General features: G+C 43.3%; 1 long non-coding RNA gene across 1 annotated transcript; it reads left to right on the top strand.

The window, feature by feature from the left end:
* The first annotated feature begins 5,487 nt into the window (after positions 1-5,487).
* Positions 5,488-9,487, top strand: LOC147110514 (uncharacterized). Its single transcript, XR_015079935.1, has 2 exons — positions 5,488-8,291; positions 8,817-9,487. It is a non-coding gene; the product is annotated as an uncharacterized LOC147110514 (long non-coding RNA).
* Positions 9,488-11,086: the final 1,599 nt, after the last annotated feature.

Below are 11,086 nucleotides of genomic sequence, written 5' to 3'. Positions count from 1 at the left end.
ACATCCCATGAATAATTTTTTTTTAAGTTGATTCTTTGTGAGTTGCGTAAGACAATCCAAAAATCCCAAAGTCATATACTGCAAGCCTGGAATTCAAGCGCTTTAAGCCCATCAGCATAGCCAATGAATCAAGAAAGAACTTGTATTCAGATAGGGCCTTACACCACCTCTAGACATCCAATTAAGTACCTTTAAAATGTAATCACTTTTGTAATGTAGGAAACACGGAAGCCGATTTGTGTACAGCAAGCTCCCACAAACGACAATGAGATAATGACCAGATATTCTGTTTTAGTGATGTTGGTTGAGGGATAAATATTGGTCAGGACACCAGGGAGAACTTCCCTGCTCTTATTCAAGAAATAGTGCCATGGGATCTTTTACATCCACCTGAGAGAGCAGATGTGTCAGCCTAGATTTTGCGCTCAAGATCCTGCCGCGAACCCAGAACATTTGGATTCTGAGGCGGGAGTGCTACCACTGAGCCAAGGCTGACACCTAATTAATTGTTACTTCAAACTAGCTGCAAGCATTTGTTGTTGTTTACAGAAAGCATTTTCAATTCATGTTCAAAACAACTTTTAACTATAGTTTTCTTACTATATGTTGGGTAGACTAATAGCAGTACAAGTTACACGACCAGACTCAGTAGTCAGAAAGATGACAAAGGGTCTGAAAATATATTCCAACATGCCTGGTACTGGAGTAGTACAATTTTGTTCCTGGTCGGAGATTATCAGAAAATGTATTGCACGCTGTACAATATGCTATCCTATCAAGATACAGTGTAAAAAGCGTACTCGAAGTTAACCTCTGAAAGCGATTTTCCGCTTGTACGCCACCTAGCTCGCGATATCCGCCCAGTAGCTGGGAGTCCCTGGCGACATGTTTGAGCGCCAAATCATTGTTTTTCACGTAACTTTATTTTTATTACTATTTGCACACCTCTATTTTTCAAGGTTTTTGCCTCCTTTGCATTTCTAGTTTCTTATCCTGCAAGCCAACTGCTCGTAAGCCTCCACGGATGGTGCTCAAGAGCCAGCTCCGAGGAGATGCACAAAACCAGACTTTTGATTTGTTTTGTAGGTTTTTTTTTCTTCCTTGCGGTTAGGGACGAGCTGGCTCGCCCAACTTATCAAATCACTCTTGGAAACCGTGTCTCACCCAACACACCAGCATATTGGTAAATCTTTAAGCTTACATTTGTGTTTGTGTTTCGATTTTCTCTGTGGATATCCTATGCACCTAGATAGGTATCGTCATTGGAGTCTCCCTGGCCTGTTGTTCAGTGTGTGCTTCAGTACTCGAAAATGATGTTGAATGATGTAGAACTACCGAATATTGAGACCTTTTACTGCAATCAAGTTCTTGATGCTTACTGAAAATAAAATCTTACTTTAATAATGTTACTAAATGCCATTTCAGATGCATCTCTTATTATAGGAATCTACTTGAAGGACTAAGTTGGCTGAAGTGCATCTATTGAATGTATCGTGCCTCCAATGATTTTTTTACCCTTTCAGAGAAAACTCATTTTTTTCAACCTTTCTCCTTGCAGATAAGCAACAAATCCCAGAATTCTCTACCTGACAGCACTATGAGAGTACCTTCACCACACAGACTGCAGCGGCTCACCACCACCTTCTCAAGGGCAATTAGGGATGGGCAATAAATGCTGGCCTTGACAGCGACACCCACATCCCATAAAACAAATGTTAAAAAGTACAGCTTACATTTATGTAGCTCCTTAAACACAAACATGTCCCAAGGACCTTTATAAAGATAGGGGAGGAGAGTAGAAAAAATTGATAAAAAGAGGTGAACACCTCTGTGGTGGGAAGATCAGGAAAGGTGGCCAAAAGCTTGGTTGAAAAGCTTGGTTTTGAGAAGGTTATTAAAAGAGGAGAGGTGGAAGGGTTTGGGTGGAGGAATTGCGTAGAATATGTCAGCTGAGTTTATGGAGGGTGGAAGATGGGAGGCCAAAAAGGTGGACATTGAATGAAATGAGTCTAAAGCTGATAGCAGTATGATAATGGTTTCAGTGGCTGCTGAAAGCTCTGGCACCAATGGTGCAACAGAAAGCGGATACGCACAAAAGATCAGAGATAAAGTGGGGTAAAGCCATAGATGGATTTAAAGATCATAGAATGGTTACAGCCCGTGCAGGCTCTTTACAAGAGCACTTCAGCTAGTCCCACTCCCCCGCCCTTTCCCCGTAGGCCTGCAATTTTTTCCGACAGGTACTTATCCAATTCCCTTTTGAAAGCCATGGTTGAGTCTGCCTCCACCACCCTTTCAGGCAGTGCATTCCAGATCCCAACCACTCACTGCATAAAAAAAGATTTTCCTCATGTCGCCTTTGGTTCTTTTGCCAATCACCTTAAATCTGTGTCCTCTAGATCTTGACCCTTCTGCCAATGGGAAGAGTTTCTCTCGATCTACTCTGTCCAGACTCTTCATGATTTTGAACACCTCTATCAAATCTCCTCTCAACCTTCTCTGCTCTAAGGAGAACAATCCCAGCTTCTCCAGTCTATCCACATAACTGAAGTCCCTCATCCCTGGAACCATTCTCGTAAATCTTTTCTGCACCCTCCAAGGCCTTCATATCCTTCCTAAAGTGCAATGCCCAGAATTGGACACAATACTCCAGTTAACGCTGAACAAGTGTTTTATAAAGGTTCATCATAACTTTCTTGCTTTTGTACTCTATGCCTCTATTTATGAAGCCCAGGATCCCTTATGCTTATTTAACCATTTTCTCAACCTGCCCTGCCACCTTCAATGATTTGTGCACATATACCCCCAGGTCTCTCTGTTATTGAAACCCCTTTAGAATTGTACCCTTTAGTTTATATTGCCTCTCGTCATTCTTCCTACCAAAATGTGTCACTTTGCACTTTTCTGCGTTAGATTTCATCTGCCACGTGTCCGCCCATTTCACCAGCCTGTCTATGTCTTCTTGAAGTCTATCACTAACCTAGGAGTGGGCCTTTGGCATAGCGGTAGCGTCCCCGCTGCTGGGCCAGAAAGTGTAGGGTTTCGAACCCCGCTCCAGACAGTCCCGGCAAGTGGAGTCGGAGCTCCGACTCTAAATTCTGGGTTGACATCCAGCGGGATACTTGCGTCCGTGGATGTGGGTGCCCCCCCCCCCTCGTATGGGTTGTGGGAGCCCGCAAAACCCTCCTGCCATAGGACTAACCACCCTAATGGCTGGTACGAAGATGGTTACGGTCACGGAAGGAGCGTTAAACGCGGCCAGAAATCCTTCCACCACTTCATACAGTTCCCCAAAGGGAACAGTGTGAAGACACGTACGATGACGATCACTAACCTGTTCACTATACTTCCAAGTTTTGTTTCATCTGCAAATTTTGAAATAGTGCCCTGCACACCCAAGTCCATGTCATTAATATATATCAAGAAAAGCAGTGGTCCTAGTACCGATTCCTGGGCAACACCACTGTATACATTCCTCCAGTCTGAAAAACAACTGTTCACCACTACTCTCTGTTTCCTGTCACTTAGCCAATTTTGTATCCATGCTTCTACTGTCTCTTTTATTTCATGGACTTCAACTTTGCTGGCAAGCCTATTATGTGGCACTTTATCAAACACCTTTTGAAAGTCCATGTACACCACGTCAACTGCATTGCCCTCATCAACCCTCTCTGTTACCTCATCAAAAGACTCAATCAATTTAGTTAAACAAGATATGCCTTTAACAAATCCATGCTGGCTTTCCTTAATTAATCCACACTTGTCCAAATGACTGTTAATTTTGTCCCCGATTATCGTTTCTAAAAGCTTCCCGACTACCAAGGTTAAACTGACTGGCCTTTGGTTGCTGGGTTTATCCTTACACCCTTGTGTGAACAAGGGTGTAACATTTGCAATTCTCCAGTCCTCTGGCACCACCCCTCTATCTAAGGAGGATTGGAAGATTATGGCCAGTACCTCCGCAATTTCCACCTTAACTTCCCTCGGCATCCTAGGATGCATCCCATCCGGTCCTGGTGACTTCTCAACTTTAAGTACAGCCACCCTTCCTAGTATCTCCTCTTTATCAATTTTTATCCCATCCAGTGTCTCCACTACCTCTTCTTTCACTATGACTTTGGCAGCATCTTCTTCCTTGGTGAAGACAGATGCAAAGTATTCATTTAGTACCTCAGTCATGCCCTCTGCCTCCATGCGTAGGTCTCCTTTTTGGTCCTTAATCGGCCCACCCCTTCTTATTATCTGTTTATTATTTATAGGCCTATATAAGACTTTTGAATTGTGCCAATCTATTCTCATACTTTCTCTTTGCCCTTCTTATTTTCTTTTTCACTTCCCCTCTGAACTTTCTATATTCAGCCTGATTCTCACTTGTATTCTCAACCTGACATATGTCATACGCGCTCTTTTTCTGCTTCATCTTACTCTATCTCTTTCGTTATCCAGAGAGCTCTACCTTCCCCCCCCCCCCCTCTCCCGTGGGAATGTACCTCGACTGTAGGACAGAAGATGAGGACAAAGATTTTAAATTCAGTGCATGGGGTGGGGGGTGGGAAGGGAGTCAATGTAGGACAGTGAAGGTATGGGTTGATGGGCGAGAAGGACTTTTCACAGGGTGGCTGATTTATTGAACAAATTGAAGGTTGTGGAGTACAAGAGGCCAACAAGGAGGATATTGGGGGAATTGAGTCTAAAGTTGATAAAAGTGTGATAACGGTTTCAGTGGCGGTGGGATTGAAGTGAGTGGGAGGTGAATGCTGTAGCGGAGGTGGAAGTAGAAGTCTTGGTGATAAATAAGATATGGAATTTGAAGTTTAGCTCTGGGTCTAAGAGGATACCAAGGCTTTTCACAGTTCAGTTCAGCCTGAGTGAGTTATTAGAAAAGGGAATGAAGATAGTGACAAGGGAGCAGAATTTATTGAAGGAACTGAAAAATATTGCCCTCAGTCTTCCCAATGTTCACTTGGAGAGACAAAATCGACACAGGCTTTAGTCCTGAACTCTGCATGCCTGCTTTGTAGCCAGAGAGCTTGACCTCTAAACGAAAGTCTTGCGAATAATAACATGCTGCTGTTGATGGCAAAAGTGCTTTGATTCTAAAAACCCTCTCTGATGAATTAGCTGCCACCTCTTCCCCTCATCGACTACAACTGCCCTGACAATTGATGTTTTACAATCCATGTTGTTTTTTTAAACCGGCAAACGATGTGCCTTCCCACAAAACTGCTGTCAATCATATTAAAACTCGTGAAAACAGTGTGGAATGAGAATCTATTACAATACCCAATCATAACAACCCGCTCTCGCCTCTTCGATTTGTCTCGAGGCACAGTCAGCATCATGGTCGAAAATCCATCTGATGCTCAGTATGAAGGTCGACCAGTAATCTTTGATACTTCCTTCGCTTACACATGGACTCACCGAGAAACTCATATGTGCTAAGCCCTTAAAATGGATATGATTTCGTCAAAAGGACATAAACATTTGGTCATGATAAATTGGCAGTCTTATCGCAATACCCATGCAGGCATCCCTTTGGGAATTAAGTAGATTTGATCTCTATTTCCCATCTTCAGTGATGTTCTCTTTGCCGATAACAGCATTCTTCGCCGTGGTTAACCCCTTACCTAGAAAACCAACAGGCTGAATTACATTTTACAGATATAGGTGGATTTAGCCAATTGACAGTGATGACTTTTATCAGGAAAGACGGCGTACAGTGGTGGCCATTCACCTCTCCTTTAAAAGAGCTGAAAACTGACTGCAAAAACTGCTGCAAGAGTGGAAAGACTAAAGGAAGCTCAAGTCAGCTTTATTTATCACCTTGGGCAACATTCACGAGCTGTTCCGCAGCGGCATTGCGCAAGTACTGGCTGTGTGATCGTTACTGTAGTAAATACCAATCAGCGAGAAAATAAATTGATGTGTGAAAACTAAGTGGGAACTTCCTGTCGTAGAACACCTGAATGGCACGGCGGATTTGTGACTTCACAAAACTTTTGGAAATGTTCTTCTTACGTGTTGAATAAGAGGGCACTTTTTTGGTGACTCGCGTCCACTTGAATCAGGGACTGAAACCACCTTTAATCGGTGTATGTAGCAGCCCCTATTCTACGCATGTACAACGTTGAACTTAGGTCCAGAAATGAATGGCGCGGAGTCTCACAGCACACCAGTCTCCAAATGCATTTTAACTAGAGGGATCCTGCAATATACAACTGTTGATTAGGGGGAGTTCCTTATTTCACCTCGAAAATATCATTTATATAATACATTCTATTTTGTGACTAATCATATTTTCTGTTACGCCGTACTCATGTAGCGATTTAACTGCTCCCAACAACTTATTTCTTCCATTGACCTGCCTACGCTGTCTTAGATCCCATTTCTTTGCAACGCAACGGTGCTTTCACACAATACGCGTTTCACAGCCAGCGTATGTTGTTTCATGGACTAAAATTCAGTCTTCACCTCTTACCGATGTCGTTGTGACACACTAAATCTGTTTTAGAATGGCAATCGAATGCTGCTCCAAAGGCACAACATAAGACACATGCAGCGGTCATCGCAATCCGAACAGGCGCGGTGACTAACGTGTAAACAGTTTCCATGGCCATGGTCTCCAAACATTAATCCCGCACAGGCTGTACTTCACCGGTACCAGCATGGTCCATTTAACAGTTTACAATGGTGTTTGTTGGAGATAGGTAAGCAAAAGGCACCCGATTTGCACAGCTTGCCTGGACGCTTTGTATTTCAGGACCATTAGTGCCATATTGAACCGAGTATTCTGGAGACTCTCACAGCCCGGGTTCACACCGGAGCCATCTTACAACTTTACTGTTGCATCATATTCCATTGGACAATGTTGCATTGGGAAAGAAAGTCTCTCCATTGATCTACCGCAGCCGGTTCAGAAATTTCGATTCGTCACTGTGTGCCAGCTCATGTTTCATATATTTACGGATTTACAAAAAGAAACCCTTCTCCAAGGAGGTCCCGTAGTTCAACAGTAAAGCTAACTGCTATCAGATGAGCGCAGGCGCTCGCAAGATTTCAGTTTGCGGATTAGGTCCATCATTTACATAACGGAGGTGGAATATACCATGGTGTCTCTGATTTGTTTTCGTGCAGTTATGAAGCCGAAGTCACAAACTTAGAAAAAAACGTTTCTTTATACAGTGTCTAGATCGTGAGGATGTTCAATCACAGGTTTCAAACTTCCTGCTCCTTTGAAGCGCATGAAAGCAACCCCCAAGTGTTATTAAATGCGAATTGATTTATTTTAGTCAAAGGAACCGCTACACCCGGGCAACAGCTTTCCTCCCCAGACCATTACTTGCAACAACAACAAAAAGAAATCAGCTGGAGTCTAACCGTGAGCCAACTCACGGCTTCCAGTCCCACTAACTCGGAAAGATGCTACAACCCGGTGACAAGAAAGTCTCGCACTTGCCCAATGATTTATTGTGACAAGGTTGGAGTTTGTTTAGGGGCTGGGGGGCTGGAGAAGTATCGATTTAAGAGAAGAAAAAAACAGGACACGTGAATCGGGATTTTCAATTTGTTTTGAAAGCCACCTTTTGGGAGCGAAATTAACAGCTGCAATCAAGGAAATTGCAACTCCCGAACTGCGTGGCAAGCAGCTGGGTCTCCCGAGCGTCGCATCATCGCACCTGGAGGCAACCCTGAAAACATTAACGTTTGCAACAAGATAAAAAAAAACACACCAAAACACAGTAAAGAGAAATCCTCAACAGAGAAAAGACTAATTGAACATGTGCAATTTACAAAAAAAAACACGCATACCTCTACAATTAAAATAACAAGTGTCGGGAAGCCAGACTTTGCGGTGGACTTTGTAAACCTATGGATTCCCCATTGATCTGGGACCCGTCGCTGATTTCCCCCGTTCCGACCACAGAATCACGTGTCTCCTGTTTGGCACTCTGGCTGGAACAGAACTTTCCTGGTGTTCGGAGGTGAGGTGATAGCGAGGACCGCACTAAGCCGGGCTCTTACAGACACGCAAATCTGTTTCTCTTCACAGAAGAAACTCCGGCTCGCACCCAGATCTCGGGCGGCTCTTCCGCGTGCTAGTCGGATCAGGAACGATCTACAGTTTTCTTGTTTATTTGGCTGTTCTGTTCCATTGGTTTGAAACACACACACACAAATCAGCATGGGATGGCCGTGCAGCAACCTGATGTGACTGAGGGAACAGTATTTATTTAATATCATCGAAAGACCAAGGTTATACTTATGGGAACATATCACTCACCGATATTAAGGTAAGAGAAATAAACCAGACGTTCGCCTTGTGAAGGGTAATAAGTGGCTGGATGCTTATTTAAAAAAATTGTCAAGGTCCCTGCAAGTTGTAAAACAATTATCAGACGTACGTTATTTTTCAACATAATGTCTTTGCTGAATTCACAGTCAAATGGAGCAGAACATGGTTGAACTAAGAATATTTTAATCCCTTTGTACAATTTGCAATTTAGGATTTTTAGTGGGGTCCGCCAATTACGGTATCACAATACCAAACAACGGAGAGCCTTCCAGTGGTGGGACCTAGACTATGTTTAAGGCTCTAACACTGAACAGCCAATTGGTTCAAGTCAAATTGATGTAGGAATAACAAAAAACTCTTAGCCTGGGTATTGCCTTTTTAAGGAAGCGCAGTCTAAATTAGTCTGGGTTTCCAGTGTTAAGACCGAAAGTTCTGTTTCTTTTGTTTGCGTGTGATGTTTCAAAGAATACTTTGTTTCTGTTGGCATACTCATCAATATTTTGGCTGACTCTTGTTTGATCAGATTTCTCAATTCCAAGCTATCATGACTGATGGCGAGAGGAGAGAATCGGTTCACCCTCTGGGGAATGAGGATGTCCGGGTCCCGATGGCTGGCAGGTTCCCGACGGACGCCGACACTGACGATGGAGGATTGTGTAGCGACAGCAGTGGGAATATTGCAGTGGAAAGTATGGGACCATTGAGCGGCAGTAGCTTCTCAGCTCAGGAGATCGGAGCAGCGGAGGCAGCGTCAGAGCGCAGCACTGAGCAGCTCCCATACCCGGCCCTAGCGCCCGCCGTATTCTTCTGCCTCAAACAGACAACTCGGCCCCGGAGTTGGTGCCTCAAAGTGGTTTGTAACCCATATCCTTTCCCAATGTGCCTTTATTCTATTTAACATAATTGCGAACTTTGAAGAGCCAGCGCTTGTTACGGCTGTTTGACAATGTTATTCATAAAACACAAGCTTCTGATTTGCAAAGAATCTGGCTTATATTTTACCTGAAGTTTCCATTTTCTTATCCTTTCACCAGAGGTGGAATGCTTTGTATCCGCTTCCATTACTCGTTTTACATCTGGTTATATTGTGAGAGCTATTGTGAAGGTTGTAATCTATACCACAAGATGTCCTTAGAAATAAGATGTATTATGTGGACTAAAGGGCTGCCATTTTCTATAAACTCACCAACTATATTATGTGTCAGGTCTAATATATTTTTGATATCTATGCCACAGTCTTTCACTTAAAATAACTAGCTAGCACTAGATGTCATGGAGATTTATCGCGTGTCTTTGAGATTGCAATCAACAACTTGCATAAAACAACGTATGCCAAGTATATAAGTTATATGGATGTCAATGATGTAATGATATCGACTGAAATTCAAAACGGATAGTATATTACAGTACTTGTCTCGCAGTTCACGTTGACTTTGTAATGATAACATGGGCAAACAGTATTCCCATTGATAACCCGAAAATTCTGCATTGTAAAATTCTGTATATGGAGATCGCAATATTCGTGATACTCTACATCGTTAAAGTCAAAAGATGAATACAGAAAGGTGCAAAGAAAACAGCGCCGTATTTCGCACCGATATTTTCAACGAGTAATAGCAGACTAATAGTTACTTAGTGTATTTAGTCTAAAATGTGCCATTTATATACACATCTATTGTACAATGGAATATGATCAGAAGGCAACAGGGTAGCCTTTAACTGATGCATAGATGACTGTAATAGCAACAGCAATGTGTGTCCAACGTATGGACTTCTGAGGTTGGTTTCTATTCAAATGCATTTTACTGGCTGAGCTATCACAATCTCCAGCCGGACCGAGCGACCCAAATAGCCGCAGTGCAGTGTGCTAACTTTCAATCTGAATTGCTCCAAGTGCTCATGTTCAGTACGCTTGCCCCTAGCCCGAGGTGAAGGGGGGAATTTCAGAGTTTTTTCTGTTCTTGTGCCTATCATTATTTATCGCATTGCATTTTTGGAACCGTAATGGGATACATTATCCAGCTCACCAGTTTCTTTTTGCAGAGGTTTCACCCATTCATGAGTGGGTGCGCGGTGTTCCATTCCCCGTGCCTCGCGCGGGCACGTGTCGCCGGCGCGAGGCGGGAACCGGAAGTCACGGGGTTGATCCCGGCGCCTGCGCGCGCAGCCAGTGACAGTTGGGCCTGTGAGGTGCAGGTGTTTGCACCAAATGCCCCCGGTTGCCTGGACATAGCTGTCTTTTTATGGAGATGATGATGACAGTTTACATTTTCAGTCCTCATTCTCTTTTAATGCCCTTCTCCCAGAAAGTGTGTTTGCTTGGGAATGCAATGGCATGTCTAGAATTTGGCAAAGGATGTGGTGCTACTGACAAAGCAGTGTAAGTTTTTTTTACTGGTTAAGAAAGTAAAGTACAAAATACTATGTGAAATGCAACACCACCTCAAATTAGTGCCTTTAATTTTGTGTTGCAAAAAGATCACTTGTGTCCTAAGCTGTATTTATCCAATTCCCTTTTTCCCTGCAGGCCTCTGAGATCTCTGCGTTCCTCCAATTCTGATCTCTTGAGCATCCTCGATTTTAATCGCTCCACCCTTGGCAGCCTTGCCTTCAGCTGCCTTGGCCCTAAGCTTTGAAATTCCCTCCCTACACCTCTCCGCCTCACTACCTCTCTCTTCTAAGACGCTCCTTAAAACCTCCCTTTTTGACCAAGTATTTTGGTCATCTGCTGTAATATCTCCTTATGGAGTTCACTGTCCAATTTTGTTTGATAACGTTCCTATGAAGCGCCTT

The sequence above is a fragment of the Somniosus microcephalus genome, chromosome 11 (assembly GCF_052327205.1).
Source record: "Somniosus microcephalus isolate GS21.2 chromosome 11, FLI_Smic_1.0, whole genome shotgun sequence".
NCBI lineage: Eukaryota > Metazoa > Chordata > Chondrichthyes > Squaliformes > Somniosidae > Somniosus > Somniosus microcephalus.
The sequence above is the reverse complement of the archived record's forward strand: the minus strand, read 5'-3'. Positions and strand labels throughout refer to the sequence as shown.